The sequence below is a fragment of the Rhipicephalus sanguineus genome, chromosome 7 (assembly GCF_013339695.2).
Source record: "Rhipicephalus sanguineus isolate Rsan-2018 chromosome 7, BIME_Rsan_1.4, whole genome shotgun sequence".
Taxonomy (NCBI): Eukaryota; Metazoa; Arthropoda; class Arachnida; order Ixodida; family Ixodidae; genus Rhipicephalus; species Rhipicephalus sanguineus.
This window is the reverse complement of record NC_051182.1, coordinates 7,544,405-7,557,340: the sequence shown is the minus strand read 5'-3', so window position 1 is coordinate 7,557,340 and position 12,936 is coordinate 7,544,405. Positions and strand designations below refer to the sequence as shown.

The 12,936-nt window shown below is 48.0% G+C and overlaps 1 long non-coding RNA gene across 2 annotated transcripts; it reads left to right on the top strand.

The window, feature by feature from the left end:
- The first annotated feature begins 3,446 nt into the window (after window positions 1–3,446).
- On the top strand, window positions 3,447–7,723 carry LOC125759183 (uncharacterized). Of its 2 annotated transcripts, none has more exons than XR_007416708.1 (4): window positions 3,447–3,848; window positions 6,821–6,902; window positions 6,969–7,108; window positions 7,494–7,723. It is a non-coding gene; the product is annotated as an uncharacterized LOC125759183 (long non-coding RNA). The 2 variants fall into 2 exon arrangements; XR_007416709.1 differs by lacking the exon at window positions 3,447–3,848 and adding an exon at window positions 6,333–6,728.
- The last annotated feature ends 5,213 nt before the right edge of the window (window positions 7,724–12,936 follow it).

The following is a 12,936-nucleotide window of genomic DNA, read 5'->3' as shown; positions in this document are numbered from 1 at the left end:
GGTATGGTTAGGCTGATGTTGGGCTGAGTCAGGCACCACGGAGGAATCGAAGGTCTCGCGGCGGGCATGAAGCATATTGGTAAAGACTCGCGATACGCGGTTACCGTTTGGCAAAAAGATGTGCGTGGTCTGTCTGCTGGAAAGGAGGCTAGGTGGTGGCGGGGAGTCCGAGCCAGATGCCTTATATGTGTCCTGAGGGCTTCAACGTCAATGTGTGTCTTGATGAGATGGTCTCCGGCTATCGCTATAGAAGCCACCGTCGATGCACTACGAGGCAAGCCTAGGCAAATTCGGAGTGCCTGGGCCTGAACACTTTGTAACGTTCGTAGGCTTGTTTTGCTTGCGTTGGTTAATGCAGGCAAGCTGTACCGCAGGAAGCCGAGGAAAAGTACTCTGTACAGCTGTAGCATGGCACTTTGGGGCATTCCCCACGTCTTCCCTGCGAAAAACTTCAGAAGATGACAGATGCCGATCAACCGTTTTTTTTTTAGGTACGATACGTGATGACTCCATGATATGTCTCTGTCAATTATGACACCCAGAAACTTGTGTGATCGAATATATGGTATATATTGACCATTGATTACTACGCTGTAGTTATTCGTAGGCTTGCGTGTAAACGCCACGAGGGCGCACTTCTCGGAAGAAATTTCCAAGCCTCTGTTGCGGAGGTAATGGGCAGTTTGAGTGGCAGCTCACAACTGTAGGCGTGTTACGGCGGACGTCCAAATGCAGATATCATCCGCGTACACTGATAGCCTAACTGTGCTTGGCAGGTGCTCAAGGAGGGCAATCAGCGTTAGGTTGAACAGCACAGGACTGAGTACGCCGCCCTGCGGGACGCCACGGTAGCTATAATGTGGAGAAGTTTGGCCGTCCTCGGTGCTCACAAAAAAGGATCGCTATGAGAGATAGCTACGTATCCAGCGTAACATCCGACCGCCTATTCCTACCTCTTCGAGAGCGGTGAGGATGGCTTCGTGCGAAACGTAGTCATACGCTCATTTGACGTCGAGAAACAAAGAGGCGCAGAGACGCTTTCGGTTTTTCTCGTGTTGAACGTAGGTGACCAGGTCGACGACGTTGTCAATCGATGATCGACCACGTCGAAATCCGGCCATGGCACCTGGGTATGTGTTGTTGCACTCCAAGTACCACTCCAGGCGTCCGAGGATCATCCTCTCCATAACATTGCCTAGACAACTGGCCAATGCTACAGGGCGGTAAGATGAGAGCTCCAACGGTGACTTGCCCGGCTTCAGTAGTGGAACCAGGTGACTAGTCTTCCAGCTTGTCGGGAGCGTGCCATCCTGCCAGGATTTGTTGTACAACTCCAGGAGAAAAGTTCTCGCGCGTTCGCCCAGATGACACAGGGCTCCGTGCGAAATTCCGTCGGGCCCTGGTGCCGACGCGTGTCCACACAAAGCTAGTGCTGCCTTGAGTTCATGGATGGAAAATGGCAAATCCATGCGGGGATCTCGTGGTTGTGGACAGCTTCTCGAGGGTAATAGGCTGTTTGGTGCTGTGAGTTGCCCAGATAATCTGGCACAAAATTCTTCTGCCACGTCAATATCTGGTTGCTTTTGAGAGAGAGCTAGCGCCTTGAATGGGGACCACTGAATGGGTTTTGTGCGCAGACCTCGTACCGTCCTCCACAATAACGATAGAGGTTTACGAAGGTCAAGCGACTCGCAAAAAACAGTCCAACGTTGCGATTCGAGTTTTTCTATACGGCGCTGAATCTTCTTCTGTAGACGTCGAGCGGTCCGTAAATCTTCCATTGCCTCCGTGCGTCGGTATCTTCGTTCAGCACGTCGTCGGATTGCTCGAAGTCGCTCTAATTCGATGTCAAATTCTGTTAATTTCGAAGAGCGTGTGAGAGTACGCGTAGTATCGTGTATCGTGCTCTTGATTATCTCCACTAAGTCAAGTTATCTATTCGCTTGACATTGCTCTTCCATGCAAGACTGAAATTTCGTCCAGTCCACTCTTTGAATGCTATCGCGTATCTTGGAAGGGGAGAATCCTTCAATCTTGACATACGTGGGAATGTGGTCACTCCCATGCGTTTCTATGTCCGGGAACCAACCAGCACGCCTGACGAGGCTTCGTGAGACAAACGCCAAGTCAAGACAGCTGCTATACGTTGAACCACGCAAAAACGTTGGACTGCCGTCATTTAGCAAGAAGAGTTCATTGTCGGAGGCAAAGGACACCAACTTTCTGCCTTTAGCATTGATCTTGCTACTTCCCCAGAGTGTATGGTGAGCATTGAAGTCCCCGATGATAACGCACGGGTGGGGAGATGATGACAGGATGCCTTGTAGTCTTTTATCGTCAAATCGACTTGATGGAGATAGGTAGGCGCCCACAACCGTGACGGTAAGTCTCTTCTTCACTGTTACATATATACACTCTAATCACGGTAACGTTTACGACAGCATAAAAAGACATGTAACTTATAATTTATAAGTTACGTGGCTGTTACAGCAATTTTATCTTTGTGTTTTCTTCATTTCCCTCTCTCATAAAGGTTACATCGACAGCAGCGTGCCAAGTTAAAAGCTAAAGCACCGCGATGAGCATTGTAACCTTTAGATTGTAACTTATAAAAGCGCAATGACTCATCCCTCAGGGGACCTACACTATGGAGTGGAAGTTTATTGATCAATGTGTGACATCGCGATCTGTCTTGTTCAAGGCTGGCTTTATCAATTGAACAGCGGATGATGTACACACAGAACGGGTCTTGACAGCAGAAAAGCAAATCACAGGAGCAGCGATTTTACATTGCGGCGTACTGAGGCAAGCGATGGTGGGGTATGAACTAAAACTGGGAGTTCAATAAGGTGAGCCCGCTTCCAAAACCCGTAATTTATGAAGTGACATAATCTGCACAGACATCGGCAGAAGCACAAGAACGAAAAACTATCGTATGTTGGTCAAATGTTTGTGCTAAACAACTTATTAAGTAGCTCTTATATCTGTTTTGCTTTTAAGCCGCAGAAGTAATTAATTTGCCTCCGGGAAGCTTCACATATGGCGATAAGATAAAGTACTGTGAGCACACGACAACCGACCAAATTAAACTGACGATGCGATCGAAGAACCATCCCGTGGCGCGAGAAAAATATTTTTCCGAGACTCGCAATACAATTTATTTTAATTTCGCTGTCGTGTTGTCTAGTTTGTTTGTTTGTTTTTCTTCGCGTTATAATTAACGGATCGTAAAGTGCAGCAAACGTCACGGGACAACATAGCACCAAACACGGTTAACCGTCATCAATTCGCTAACACGGGAGAAAAAGATGCCGCTGAGTTCACAAAACAGCGTGGGACGGCCGCTCCAGTAGAGAGGCCGCGTAGAGAGATGTATGAGCTCGCGGTGAGTAACAAATGTGGCGTCCTCGAGGCGCCGCTTCAACTTTATCGAACCAGGGACGGCGTCATCTCTCCTAGGCTTTGCACAGCTTGAGGTGTATGCCGGGAAGAGCATTCGAATGCGAGGCGGTTGGTGCGGTTGTTGAAGTCGCGTTTGTGCAGTGCTGCTATTCGTTTCATCGATTTAACCAGGTTTTACGCTCCGCGCTTTGTTAACGTGCCTGGTCTAATCGTGTTGTGTACGTGAGTGGCGTGTAACTAGTGATACAGCAAGCAAGGACAGTCATTAACGTGCGCGATCCGCCGCAAATAAGCCACGATGCATTGCAACGGGCACGTTCAGTGGGCTGCGCGGCCGTTGCGACGAGCTGCATTGCTGATTCTTCGCTTGCCTGAGACTCGCAATTGTCGAGCGGGTTGCATCCGTTGTTACGTTGCCCGAAGACCGCAGTAAATGTGATTTGCAGGTAAGCAATATTCTCTCTTCAGTACGTTATTTGCTTGTGTATATGTACTTATGTCGCGTGTTTGCCTGAAGTCATGCTCATGCTTACGCTACTGTACGAGATGGGTCGTGTCATACTTTTATGTAATGGTGTCATACTTTTATGTTTTAAATAAATCGTGTCATACTTTTATGTAATGCATTGTTATTGGCAGTATTTGCTCTGCGTTTGACATTACAAGATGAGTGTTTGGGCGTATATTATCAAACATCCGACTAAGATCATTCGTTATCATACACGTTTATGTGAGAAGAGATGAAGGACAGAAGTTTAACCCTTCTTGCTGTCGCCGTCTTGATACCTTCAACACGCTCGATGAAGGCTGCAATCACGGTGTGAAATACTGTAGGCGGCATAAACAAAGTGCCCCAGATCAGCTTTGCCCAGACGAGCTCTGCGTGCGCAGTAACTCGCTCCTGTCAATGGCAGTCTGGGCTGTTTGTCATGTCCTTGTCACTGGTACATGATATTTCGTGGCGTCTATACGCAACGTGTCGGCTAAAGGCTGTTTCACATGCCGCGATTGCAGCGAAGGAAATCGCTCGGTTCGCTCTATTCGCTCTGTTCGCAACCGCCGCTAATGGCGGTTTCGTTTCACATGGACCGCGAATGGTCTGCGATTTTCGCTCTGCGACTGGCGCGGCGCGCAAAGTTGCTTGCTGCCGTTGTTCGTGGGCAGACACTGCATAATTTTCGAATGTAATGTAACAATCTGTGTGTTACGATATTCTTAAATTTTCATCACGGTAGCGAAGAGAACGCCTGTCTTGTCATTTAAAAACACTTTACAATCTAAATTCACTTGAAAATACGCAACAACGGCCATAACCAAAACAAACTTGTTGGCGCAATTTCGACGGCTCGGCCGGGTCGGCACAATTTCGACGGGTCTCGACTGGAAAATCGCTCCGCCGCTGCGAACAGAGCGAAAAATTTCCAACATGTTGGTCGCTCGCCGCTGACCGCTGCGGCGAGAGCGATCGGCCTTTTTTTTCGCTGCGAGCGAATTCGCAGCCTGAAAATCGCTCTGTTTTGTGTCATGTGAAACGGCCTTAATTCAACTTTTCGCCATGCTTCAAACTCTGCTGCGGCAGTTTTAGGTGGACGAGTGAGGGTTTAAGGCGGTAATGCGGGCTAGTTGGTTGTGATCACTGGTGTTCATTTCGGTAGCGCAAAGAAAATTAGACACATTAAACGAAAAAAAAAAAGCCCTCGTAGAGTGATGTAGCGCGTCGCGCCTGTGCAACGGGTTTTTGTGTGTTTCCTTGCAGTAAAGTCAGTTGATGTCTAGCGCCCGTCCTGTCAACGTGTCCTCTCTTGTCTTTAATTGTTTTGCGCTACCGAAATGAATAAAGCTTTAAGTACCCGAAAGACAATGAAATGGCGTTAAGAGTGCGTTTTAAGTGTAGTTTTAAGTGTCTTAAAGGAAATCACAGCATCCTTCCGTGTGTAGCTGAATGTAGCGAACCCGAGGCACTGCGCCGACCGAAGTAAACATTTAATACACACACACAAAAGCACGTTTATGACGTGAAAAAATAAATTGTTAAATCCGGTGCTTTGGCTGAGCACGTTTCAGGGGACACGCAATCGACTGGGGGAAGGCACGTGCTCGCGCTAGAGAAAAATGACTGTCACGACGTCTTTATCTCGAGTCGCTCTTGATACCGGCCACTCCGTGTGTGTGCGTGCGTACGTGTGTGTGTGTGCTCGTGCGTGTGTGTGTGTGTGCTCGTGCGCGCGTGTGTGTGCGCTCGCGCGTGCGTGTGTGCGTGTGCGCGCGTGTGTTCGCTCGCGTGTGTGTTCGTGCGCGCGTGTGTGTGTGCTCGCGTGTGTGTATGTGCTCGCGCGTGCGTGAGTGTTTGTGTGCTCGCGCGAGCGCGCGTGTGCGTGTGCGCGTGTGTGCTCGTGCGCGCGTGTGTGTGTGCTCGCGCGTGCGTGTGTGTGTGCGCGCGCGCGTGTTTGCTCGCGTGTGTGCTCGCGCGTGCGTGTGTGTGTGTGTGTGCGTGTGTGTTTGCTCGCGCATTCGTGCGTGCGTGTGTGTGTGTGTGTGTGCGCGCGCGCGTGTGTGTGCTCGTGTGTTTGCTCGCGTGTGTGTGTGTGCTCGCGCGTGCGTGTGTGCTCGTGTGCGTGTGTGCTCGCGTGTGTGTGTGCGCGTGTGTGTGTGCGCTTGCGCGTGCGTGTGTGTATGTGTGTGCGCGCGCGTGTGTGTGTGCTCGTGCGCGTGTGCTCGCGTGTGTGCGCGCGCGTGTGTGTGTGCGCTCGCGCGTGCGTGTGTGTGTGCGCTCGCGCGTGCGTGTGTGTGTGCGCTCGCGCGTGCGTGTGTGTGCGCTTGTGTGTATGTGTGTGTGTGCGCGCGTGCGTGTGTGTGTGCATGTGTGCGTGTGCTTTTTGCTTTAGTCGGCTCAGTGCCTCGGGTCTTCAACGTGATCACGTATCAACCCAACCAGACGGGCTTCCGTCAGACTTCAAACTTCTGCGTGTTGACCTAACTTGAAACCTTACCACAAATATATGCTGAAGTCATCTTCATTCCATAGTTGCACTCATGCAGATCACAATGTACGGCATTCAAAATTCAGATAATTCATGCTCATGCTTACGCTGCTGTAAGAGTTGGGTCGAGTCAGAAAAATAAGTTGTCATGCTTTTACGCATTGTTGCCGGCAGTATTTGCTCTGCGTCGCTCGATTACGTCTAAATGCGTCGCTATCGAAACGGGGCAGCTGAGAATATGTTACGCGATAAGCGATACGCTGTGGCTTAACGATTTTCAGATAGCACGAATGCCAGCAATCGTGCAACGTAGGAGTTCAAAGGGAGACATGGTCAGTGTGGTTGGTATGTCTCTCGATGTCCTTAGTTCCTTGGCGATAAAAATTTGTTCTCCGGCACTGAGATAACTTTTTTTTTGTGTTCTCGTTCTGTTCTAGGGTGCAAGCAACGTGTCATTGTGGTTAGAAAAAATGAATCAGTATACATGTGATTTAACTGTCAAAGCCGGAATGTTTAAAGGTACGTAGACAACACAAATGATTTTTTCCCGCCATAATAAATGTGTTGCGTTGGAACTGTTTACAGCATACATCCCGCCCAAGGCATGCTGGGATGATCTACTATCAGGCAGCTTGGAAGCTTCCAGACGCCGATATGCCTTACGTTCGGTGCAGCCGAGGTTGTGAACTGTCAAGTGGAAGATGCCCCTTGAGGAAAACAATTAGGTACGAGCATATTCAAGCTCTACGTGAAATGCCGAGTATGGTCACTGAAAATTGTAAATTGTAATATTTCTGTTTCTAATCGCCTGCTGTCGTGTTTCCGCTACTAAACTGTCACTTACATTATTGTATTGCTGACTTTTGTGCTAAACAGATGTCAATTGCATTTGGTATTAACGTGCGATTTAAATAAGATTTTTGTTTTCCGATAAACGTATTGCACAGGATAGTAGATTTGAGGAACGCTTATGTAGTGGTCAAGTAACACCCTTTTTTTTTGGGGGGGGGGGGGGTGGAGTATGTGTCTCACATTACATGTTATCGGCAGTTGTGTGCAAAGTGGCAGTAACCGTTGGAATAGTGTAAAATAACGGTCCTCTCCTTTTAGGATCGACTGTCCAGCGTGGAGATTGCGGAATCAGCAGCTGACATATTGACTGATGAAACATGATGGTGCGTGCAGCAAGAGAGGGTTTGACTGCAGATCCTGACCACCTGCTCCTGTAAATTTGTACCAACCACAGGCGAAAACAAGGGGAAACGCTTTGAATACTTGCGGTCTTCTATCAGCTAGACAAGTCCCTGAAGCTATAAATCAATAAACTGATGTATTCTGCTTTGGAGGTATAAAGCAATGAAATATGAATTCTTTTCGAATGGTTGATGTTTTTTTTCTTCAGAAAATTTCTTGGGAGCACGCACAACCCGAGCAACAAAAGTAAAGGACTGACAATCACCCTCTTTTTGGCTGCCCTCTGGTTTCATCTGTCCTGCTTATGTGCAAAGTACCAGCAGTTATGGTATGCCGCACACATTGGTGTACTTAAGGAGAAGTACGACGCTGATCACGTATTATTTGCAGGGGGCTCCACTCAGTATGACCGCTCTATCCGTGGCCCACCGACCCAGGTGTCGCCTAACAATGGGTATGTGCCTCTTTTTTCTTTCGATCTTCTTTCTGCGACGCATTTCGGACCACTCGCTACGCACATGATCGGCCCAGCCAAGTGTCGTCTAGCAAGAGAAGCGTGGCTCTTCCTTTAGGGCTTCTTTCTGTGCACGCCTAATCTTTTGTACTTCTTTCTGCGGCTTTATTATGCAGCGTACAAATATGTACACAGAGTAATGAGAACTTTCACGGCGGTGTCATATGGCCTGCCCTGTCCTGAATACACACGCTGGAGCTTTGGAATAATTCTGGTACATGTCTGCTTAGAGCACAACAGTTGCGGTGTCCGTGGCAAGAGATGTACGCTTCCCTCATCGCAAGGAATAGCACAAAACAATTTCCTTTGGAGTTGGCTTAGAGCTTGCATGCATCATAACGTCACACCTTCGCCCACAAGCATCGTGTTGTTCAAATGTGGTCTGCCACTAAAACGATAAATAAGAAGGGCAGGTGATTGACAGATATTCCTAATCATGAGTTGTGCCATGTGTATCAGACAAGTATCCTCTCTTGATCCAATTAAGTAGATGTTTAAGCATTACAATTTCTATCTCTCGAGAAAACCGCGTTGCGGCTCTTTGTATGCGCTCTTGGTATTATTGTATTTTTGCGTATGCATACATTTGCTTTTACTGCGTCTTTATATCATTCAGCATTCGTATATAATATGCACATACGTACCAGCCAGCTATACTTATTAAGCGATGATTTCAGACAGTTCTTTGGGTTTTGCGAGAAGTACGTAAAACTGACTAAACGTGGCGTATGGCGAACGGTTTGTATATCAATTTTGAATATGCTCTACGCCGTGAGGAGCAGTGTTAATTCTCCGCGCACTTCTTTACGGCCTTCAGCAGCTTCCCTGCTTTGTCAACCTCACATTTTGTCAGTATCCACGTTTCCATTGCTGATCCCACATTTGAAGGTGAACAAAATCGCAAATAGCCCTGTAACAAATAGACGGCTGGTATTTATTATCGGATAACACATAGTTTGATAAGCACGAATAACACAGTCAATGAAAGTGCACGAGCAGCAGAAAAATAATTGAAGTGTTATAATCACGACAGCCTATGCTTAACCCTTTCAGCCCTGGATTTTTTCTTTTGCTCAGGGACTTTTTTTCTGCGTGTTTTCCTAATAGTTATGACCTCAGAAGACCACAAACGAAAAATTGAGCCAGTGGTGCAAGTATTAATGGATTTACGGACATGACATCAAATTAGGTCATCAGGGCTCAGCGGTTGTGAAATGAGAAAAATAGCATATTTTTTTCGGCTATTCACTAGAGTACACAAAATGTGAACCACGTCTCCTTTTTCAGCGCGATACTAATCGAAACAGCTTCGGTACGTCGATCCGAAAATGGCGCTCACCCGCCTCATCTGACCTGCCTCGGCGTCACCCATGACTTCGGTCAAGCTTCTTCTTCTTTGCGGCTTCCAGCTACGCAAGCATGTCACCATTTTGGTGTCAATGGCAGTGGGGATCATTGAAGAAATATTCCCCCAAGAATGGGCAGTTTTGATTTAAATTCCGAGGTGCTAGGGGAAATGTTTTGTGATGGTGTCAATTGACACCGCCAGGGCCGAAAGGGTTAAACTGCATAGAAGTTGGACCAAGAGAGGATGGCCTGACACGTATATCATGATACTGTTATAAAATCTCTGGTCTTCACTGATATTGACGGGTCGACCACATTTTAATAATAATCGCGGTTCATCATTACTGTAGTGCATGCTAACTCCAAGTCGCCTCGAATATGCGAATGTTTTGTTAGCTGCCTCTTTCTAATGAGCGAAGGCGACGCGTTTGGCCTCGGTCACCGCAATTGTCACGTTCTATAAGCAGTCATGCACTTGAATGATTACAATGCGCCATCGCGTGTGTTCCGAGAAGCACCTTCCATTTGACACCTTCCGCAAAGGTTCGCATTCCTTAGCGTACGTATATGGACGGTGTATTAAAAACCGCACAAGGAAGCGCGGAAAAAACGCGATGCACGCGCAGCACGAAGTGCGAAAGAGTGGAAGGCTGTGCTTCCGTTGCTGTGGCACAACTGGCTGATCCAAGCATGTGATGAGCGTAACCTCCTGGAATGCGTCGAAGAAAGAAGAGCGAAGGAAAGAAGAGGCGCAGAGCGGTGGCCGTATAAAATCTCCTGGAAGCCGTTTTGTGTAAACAGTATACCGTGTACTGTACAACGTAACCTCTATTTTTACGTGATGTGGCCGCATAAAATATCCTGCAAGCCGTTTTGTGTAAACAATATACCGTGTACTGTACAACGTAACCTCTATTTTTACGTGAGAATGCTCGATACTATGAACGGGTACTAAAGGTTACTAGATAACTTCTATTTTATAAGTACACAAATTTGTGAAAATCTGCACCTTTAGTAAACGTTACCGTGCTTAGAGTGATATATATTGATTCTCGTCATGAGGTGACACCGGTAGATGACTGTAAGTAAGGTCGCGGCGAATAAACATCAGAACCTTGCTGTTTTCAGTAGTTGTAGAAGACATAAATGGTTCATATCCGGAGAGTCTGAGTGCGTTCGGCAAGTTCGGCTCGCAGATGATGATGATGGGAAACATGTTGATGTACACGAACCGACGGAAATCGGCGATGCGTGATCTGAGTCCCCGGGCATTCCACTGGAAAATCACTACCTTTCGGACCTCTTCCCTGAAAGACATTGGCGGGTGAGCCATTATCTACTCAAGGGCTGCTAGTACTGCACTCAGAGCGTCCAGTACTTGGAGTGCACTTCTGGCTGATGTTGTGTGCATGTTTGCTCAACAACACGCGAATGGCATTAATTAAGGGTCGCAGAAGAGCTATCACTTGCTGATTTGTATTCGGCAAGTCTTCTGTTGTAGCAGCTTGCTCTGATGGAGGCGGCTTCCGCTGTGGTTCTTCCACACGTCACGTACGCGTAAGTGGCGGCCATTCTTTGGTAGAGAGAGATCTGCCCATTTTCTCCTTTCCAACGTCTGCGTTTGCCGTCCTGAAAACTACAGCTGGCGGTGTTCCCGAATGAGTCGACTTACTTCCTGAAGTTGACGCTGTCCGCCGTGAAGACCTTCGACGGCGACGTCGTCTTCGTCGGACCTTCTCAGCGGCTTCTTTGTGAGTTGAGCTGTCTCGCACCATTTGCTTAAGAATAGAAATCTCTTTCTTTATGCGCGGACAGTCTTTCGAAGAAGCGCTGTGAGCACCTTGACAGTTAGGACACTTCAGTACGGTTGCGCTACAGTTGTCTTCCGAGTGCGGTTCTGCACACCGACGGCACACTGCGGAGTTCCTGCAGACACCCTTCACATGGCCGATCTTCTGGCAGTTGAAGCATTGCATAGGTTTAGGAATAAATGGTCGAACCTGGTGACGAAAGTGGCCAACCTTCACGTAGGAGGGAAGACAGTCACCTTTGGACGTTACCCTCACACACCGTGCATTACCAAGGCGGCCGACGTTCACAATTACGCTGTCTTGACTCGCTGGAGTTAAAGCACTGGAAGGTAAGGGATTTCAGTACCAATGTCGTAAATGACTCCTGATGTGGTAGCACCATCGGCGGGTTTGATGGACTTGACTGTGATGTTTCCCGGTTGCGTTACTTGCTGCAGCGTGTTCAGTGCACTGGGGTTCATCACATCGACTGCCAGGATGTTTCTCCTTGCGTTTAGCCGCACGTCTTTGATCTCGTTCGGCACAGTGTTCTCAAGATACAAGGAGAGCGCTTGCCTGTTCAGAACACGTAGACTGTCGGTGGCGTTCTGCGGCACAAACAGGATGGAATGAGGCCATCTCTGAGGCGCTGCTTTCACGGCGGCCGTACTTGAGGCCGAAGATGCGTTGATGATCCGTCGTTTGGCCTTGCGGTACAGGACGGGTTGAAAGCCGTCTTCCGAGGACTCGTCGCCTGATGCGGAGTACAGCTCGGTGTCATCGCTCTCGCTAGATGCGTTTCCTCGCTTCCTCGAAGCAATGCCCGCGGTCGACCCGGAACCGGACGGTGCCTCGTGAGGTTGTACATCCATCACTGCGATATACGGGGCGATAGACCCCACAACTGCAGCGAAAAGTCCACAAAAATACAGAGACAAGCAAGATTGTTTGTTTGTTTGCCTTAAGGAGACTGGCTGTTCCACAGAGAATCACTTCCTCTTCGTCTTGTATTCATTTCGGAAAGAAAAACATGCTTAAGTAATAGGGCTGTGCGAACAGTGAATTTCAGAACCGAATCGAATAGCGCTGACTGCGAATCGAATACTGTCACGTGGTCGTGACGTCGACGAAGACAGCAGTCGGCGTTTGCAGGATGAAACTGTTTATTTGGCCGAAGTTGTGGCCGGAAAATGAGAACTAGAACTACAGCAATACACGCTGTACAATGATGGCGGCGAACAGGGCGTCGTCCGTCGATCAACTGACAACCGGTCAAGTGCGTCGCTTTTTATACAGGTGCTATGGAACTTTCCAGCGATATCGCTGGTGGCGGCGTTATCTCTCGATAAAGCTGGAACATTCGCGTGCGGCGCGAAATCTTAACAAAACGATCTACTACAATCGAGAAGTCTCTCGAACACTGCTTCGCGGGCAGCGTCGAGCGTTGATAATCGCCCTTGCTGGTCAAACCCAAAAAACATCAAAATAGGACAAAAAGTGGGCGTGGCAATACGAATACAAATCAAATAGCGTCCTAATAGTAAGGCAACCACTTTCAAAGCAGCCCTAGGCTGGTAAGGTAACAATTTTTAAAACAGCCCAAGAATTGCACAACAGTTTATTTCAAAGAAATATTAGCAAAGGAACATTTCGATTACTTTTAAACGAGAAAAAAATGCTACAATTATTTAAACTGAGGCAAGCTAGT